At 44.6% G+C, this 6,000-nt stretch overlaps 1 long non-coding RNA gene across 1 annotated transcript in view; it reads left to right on the top strand.

Moving 5' to 3' along the window:
- Positions 1–207: 207 nt before the first annotated feature.
- Positions 208–6,000, top strand: part of LOC137372360 (uncharacterized) — a 53,024-nt gene continuing 47,231 nt past the window's right edge. The window contains exon 1 of the long non-coding RNA XR_010975423.1: positions 208–296. This is a non-coding gene — a long non-coding RNA (uncharacterized lncRNA). The remainder of the gene's footprint in view (positions 297–6,000) is intronic.

Genomic DNA, 6,000 nt, shown 5'->3' with positions numbered 1-6,000 from the left:
GAATACGGCCTATCTCCAACAGAAGGGCCTCAACGCGCAGGTGCGAGAAGGCTCCGCTTGTTGGCGCGGTGCATGCGCGCTGCGGCTCTAGGAAGCGCGCGCAGCTTCAGCAACACCAAGTCTCTCAAATGGCAAATCAGAGCCGCCGGGTCCGGTGAGGGGAAGAGGCTGAGGCTGGGGTTGGGGTTATCACTATCATTAAAGCGATGGTGCAGTGTCTCCCGTCGCTGAGCTGCCGCTTCCCGGTTTCTTCTTCCTTTTCTATCAAGTCAGGAAGCCTGTGAGTTGATTGGTTGGTAAGTATTGTAGCTTTGTTTCCCTTTCTCCAAAGTTAGAAAGTTAGTTCAAGGAGTTGGAAATGAAACATTCCAGTTTTCATCAGGATAAGGAGCAGCTTTCCTGGATTAAAGTGACACCAACAGAAGGGATGTGAGTAGCTGGTGAGTCTTCTCTTTTATTTTGAGTAGTGAGGTTTATTAGTATTCGTCAGAACCATAGAAAAGATACGGCCCATTATGTAAGCAATGGTTGAAAAAACTAGCCGCCCCAATAATCCCACTTTCCAGCACCTGGTCCATAGCCTTGCCGGTTCCAGCACTTCAGGTGCATGTCTAGGTACCTTTTTAAATGAGTTGAGGGTTTTCTCTCCACCACCATTCCTGGCAGTGAATTCCAGACACTCATCACGCTCTGGGTGCAAAGGTTTTTCCTCATGTCCCCTCTAATCCTTCTACCAATCACATTAAATCCCAATAATTGATCTCTCTACGAGGGGAAACAGGTCCTTCCTCTCTACTCTATCTAGGCCCCTCTCATAATTTTGTACACCTTAAGCAACTCACCCTCAGTCTTCTCTGTTCTAAGGAAACAACCCTAGCCGATCCAATCTCTTCTCATAGCTGCAACTTTCAAGCCCTGGCAACATTCTTGTAAATCTCCTCAGTACTGTCTCCAGAGCAATTATGTCCTTCCTGTAATGTTGTAATGTGGTGACCAGAACTGTTTGCAATACTCCAGCTGTGGCCGAACCAGTGTTTTATACAGTTCCAGCATTACATCCCTACTTTTGTATTCTATACCTGGGCCAATAAAGGAAAGCATTCCATATGTCGTCTTCACCACTCTGTCTACCTGTCCTGCCACCTTCAGGGACCTGTGGACATGCACTCCCAAGGTGCACTTCTTTTACCCCTCTCAATATGCTCCTGCTTATTGTGTATTCTCTTGCTTTGTTTGCTCTCCCCAAGTGCATTACCTCACACCTCTCTGGATTGAACTCCATTTCACACTTTTCCGCCCACTCTACCGTACCATTGATATAATTCTGGAGTCATCCACCGTCATCCTCTTCGCTATCAACTACACGGCCAATTTTTGTGTCCACTGCAAATTTCCCAATCATGCATTTAAGTCCAAATCTTTAATATATATCACAAACAGCAGGGGACCCAACACTCTGCCCTGTGGAACACCACTGGAAACTGCTTCCATTTGCAAAAACATCCTTCGACCCTTTGTTTCCTGTCACTGAGGCAACATTCGATCCAACTTAGCACATTTCCCTGTATCCCATGAGCTTTTATTTTTCTGACGCCTTACTGAAATTCATGTAGCCCGTGTAGAGGTTTATTAGCAGTAGGAAGGTTTATTATCTATTGGATAGAGGAATGGAAGGGCAGCTGCAACCTCTGGAATGCACATCCGGTGCTATGTGTAAACTCCAGGATACTTCCCATGTCCTGAATAACCATTTGTGCAGGAAGTGTTGTCAGTTGCAGCAGCTCAAGCTCCATCACTGGAACACATCCATGAGGTTGAGAGTTTAGTGGATAGTGCAGTTATAGATGTGGTCATCCTGCAGATTAAGAGTGTGCAGGGAGAGAGGGTCTGGGTGATCAGCAGAAAGTCAAGAAGAAACAGGCAGGTAGTGCAGGAGACCTCACTGCATCTCACTCTCCACCCAGTATTCAGTTCTGAATGCTGATAAAAGTGATGGTCCATCTGGGGCAGTGCAGCCAAGTCCATGGCACCACGACTGGCTCAGCTGCACAGGGGGGCACAAAGCAGACTGGAAAAGTAATAGTGATAGGAGATTCAACAGTTAGGGGAATAGACAGGTGTTTCTGCAGCAGCAGATGTGAATCCAGGATGGTGTGTTGCCTCCCTCAGGACAATGTACAGCAGGACGCATGTACAGCCGTCCTGGACCAGGCATCGGGGGAGAGAATGTTGTGAATTTCTATCCTGGATTGACAGTGATGTCTTTTAGTTTTAGTTTAGAGATACAGCACTGAAACAGGCCCTTCGGCCCACCGAGTCTGTGCCAACCATCAACCACCCATTTATACTAATCCTACACTAATCCCATATTCCTACCACATCCCCACCTGTCCCTATATTTTCCTGCCGTCTACAGCTTTCTTCCTCATTATCAACTACACGGTCAATTTTTTAAATCATCTGCAAACTTCTTAATCATACCCCCCCCTCCCCCCCCATATTGAAGTCTAAATCATTGATATAGATCACAAAAAGCAAGTGACCTCGTACTGAGCCCTGCAGAACCTCACTGAAAACAGCCTTCCAGTTACAAAAACGTCAATCACCCATTCCCCTTTGCTTCCTGCCTCTAAGCCAGTTTTGGCTCCAACTTGCCATTTTGCCTTGGATCCTATAGGCTTTTACTTTCGTAACCAGTCTGCCATGTGGGGCCTTATCAAAAGCCTTAGTTTCACTTTAGCCTCACTTTCCTAATCTTTGGCCACTCATTGTGTAGGTGAGTGGGTCAGTCGGAGGATCTTCTCCTGGACCTGTTCTTGGGCCTGGTTAAAACGGTAATATGTAGATCCAGGATGTGCGGGGACCATGTTAGGGAGGGGGGTGGGGTGGGGTCATTCTGGCTGCCGGCCTCTCCTCCATGGCCTGGTCTGTACCCGGGTGGCCCTGGAGAAGGAGCACACTGGATACCTTCTGCGACTGATGGGCACTTCAGAATACAGAGTGTCTCTTAGACACAGGTAACAACATTCTGGTTTAGTTAGGAGGGTTTGCTCTGCTTTTGTTGCGACTTTGCTGCTTATTTTGTTGTCTTTTAGTTTGAATGAGTTGCACGGTGTGGAGACTTTGCCTGAGTGAGACGTAATCAGAGAGTGAAGGTGGGAATTTGGTTCATGTGGGAATTTGGTGCAGAAGGGGAAAGAGGAATTGATGTGTGACATTCCAGAAAAGAGGGTAAGTGATTGGTTGGTGAACATTTTCTCTTTTTCTCTTATCTAAACTAAGGTATTTTAATGGGGTTAGTTTAACATTAATTGGAATAATCAGAATAAGAATCTTCTGTGACTCAGGTAATTTATTAGTAAGGTTTTATTAGTATTAAGTGGAGGAGGCTCAGCCCTTGCAATTGTCCAACAGGTTTGAGGTTCTTTCCACTTCTATAGATGAGAGAGAGTGAGGGCTGCAGGGTGGAAAAATGGTATAAAACAGTGAACATTATCCACTCCCACTGGAGTCGCAGAAAATGAATAAATTAATTGCAACTATTCATTTGATTTGATTTTAAACAGTTTAGTTTAAAAATTGAATCCTGTTTTTCTGGTTGTATTTCACAACTCAAATTCATGGCCTCATTTTTAAGGGCAGTTAGGGATGGGCAATGAATGCTGTCCTGGCCAGTGACGCCCACATCCCATAGAGAGAGTCAAGGCAGCAGCATGTTCTGTAACCAATGATTGAGGGGTGGAACCTGATTTGGCCAGTTAGTTGAGTCAGTATAAACCCCTCTTAAACTATTTATCTTTTAATAGTTGCATTGACATTGCTTTTTTCAACAAAACAGTTTAACATGTGTCAGTGTTTTGTTTTCCTGGAGTTCCAGTTCTGAGTTTCAGTCACTTCATTGGCAAGTTGACCAGATTTGTATAGGTCATTCATTTCCCTATTTCCATGTTGCTGTTAGTTAAAGATACAGAGAATGATTGTCCCATCATTCTGTATCTGTTTGAGATATTTATAGGGACAGACTCACCTTTCTGCAGATTTATCAGCTAACGTAACATCCTTTCAGTAGTGAGTCAAATTCTGTACTGGAGAAGATGTCTGGTGACGTCAGCCTTTAAAATACTAATTCTTTTGTTCAATTGCCTCCATGTCCTCACTCCCTCCCTATCTCGGTGACCTCCTCCAACCATATAACCCTCTGAATAAGGAGAAACCCTTTCCAGTGTCAGAAGAGTTGGTAGCAGATGGCACAGATTTAAGGTAATTGGGAAAAGATCCAGAGGTGACATGAGGGAAGACATTATGCAGTGAGTTGTTCTGATCTGGAATACACTGTCTGAAAGGATGGTGGAAGCAGATTCAATAGTAACTTTCAAAAGGGATCAATAGTTGAATTGGAATCATTTTCAGGACTACAGGTGAAGTGCGGGTGAGTGGGTCTAAGTTGCACAGCTCTTTCAAACGGCTGGTATGGACATGATGGGCTGAATGGCCTGCTGTGCTCTTTCATTCTATGATTTTATGAACTCTGTTCCTTCAATTCTGGCCTCGTACTCTCCAATAACCTGCTGACCAATGCTCAGCTTGGGTTCCGCCAGGGCACTCAGCTGCAGACCTCATTACAGCCGTGGCACAAATGTAGAGAAAAGACCAGAATTCGAGAGGTAGGTGAGAGTGACTGCCTTTGAGTTCAAGGTAGCTTTTTACCATGTATATCAATGCAAATCCTTCTTTTAATGTCGAAGATATGGCAGGAAAATTCCACACAGAAAAGTCCCACAAACAGAAAGTTGTTTTATTTAGTGATGTTGGTTGAGGGATAAATATTGTTAGCACACCAGGGAGAACACTCCTGCTCTTCAAATTAACTTCATGGGATCATTTACATCCACTTGAGAGGACAGATGGGGTCTTGAAGATGTCATCTGAAAGACGAGACCTCTGACAGTGCAGCACCCCCTCAGTGCTGCATTGGAATATCAGCCTAGATTTTATGCTTGAGTCTCTGGATGTGGATTTCAACACGCAATCTACTGACTTGGGGATGAGAATGTAATCACTGAGCCACGACTAACACTTCATTATAATTCTACATTATTTCAGTTCTCAGTCCTCCGGTTATTCTCATGGACATGTCCCAGCTCCCCATATATTCCAGAGAGCCTCTCCTAGTCTTAATATCCAGGGATTGTATCGGTAACAAGTCCATGTATCTGCTGTTGGAGTATTTGATGGGACAGGGTAGAGGGAGTTTTACTCTGTATCTAACCTGTACTGTCAGTGCCCTGGGAGTGTTTGATGGGACAGTGTCGAGGGAGCTCGAGAACGAGAGGGCACAGATTTAAATTATTTGGTAAGAGAAGCAAAAGTAGCATGAGGAAAAACCTTTTCACACAGCGAGTGGTTAATGTCTGGAATGCACTGCCTGAGAATGTGGTAGGGGCTGGTTCAATTGAAGCATTCAAAAGGGAATTGGACAGTTATATAAAGGAAGGATGTGCAGGGTAACGGAGAGAGGGCGGGGGAAGGGAACTAAGTGAATTATTCTTTGGGAGAGCCAGTGTGGACACGATGGGCCAAATGGCCCCTCTCTATGCTGTAATTCTGTGATGAGAAACCCATCAGTTTCTCCCCAGACACAGATCCAGAGGGACAGTGAGTGTCCTGAACATTATTGTTCATTCCACTTGATGTCTATCCCTGGTCTGAGTCTTTTAGTGCTCAATTGAATTTGATGTTCTCTAGTTACTGCCTCAACAACTAGTGGAAATACTTTTTCCTCATTTACCTGATGCAATTTTGAAGTCCTCTCTCAGATCTCCAATGACCTAATGAAAAGAGCCCCAGTTTCTCTCATCTCTGCTGATAACTAAAACCTCTCTTCCCTGGTATCATCTCAGTGAATCTCTTCCACACTCTCTCCATGGTCTTGACATCCTTCCTGCTGTAAGATCCCAAAACATGACCTAATATTCTAACTGCTGCCTAACCAATGATTTG

Source organism: Heterodontus francisci, chromosome 7 (assembly GCF_036365525.1).
Source record: "Heterodontus francisci isolate sHetFra1 chromosome 7, sHetFra1.hap1, whole genome shotgun sequence".
In the NCBI taxonomy this organism is placed as follows: domain Eukaryota; kingdom Metazoa; phylum Chordata; class Chondrichthyes; order Heterodontiformes; family Heterodontidae; genus Heterodontus; species Heterodontus francisci.
This window is presented reverse-complemented; position numbering and strand designations above follow the sequence as displayed.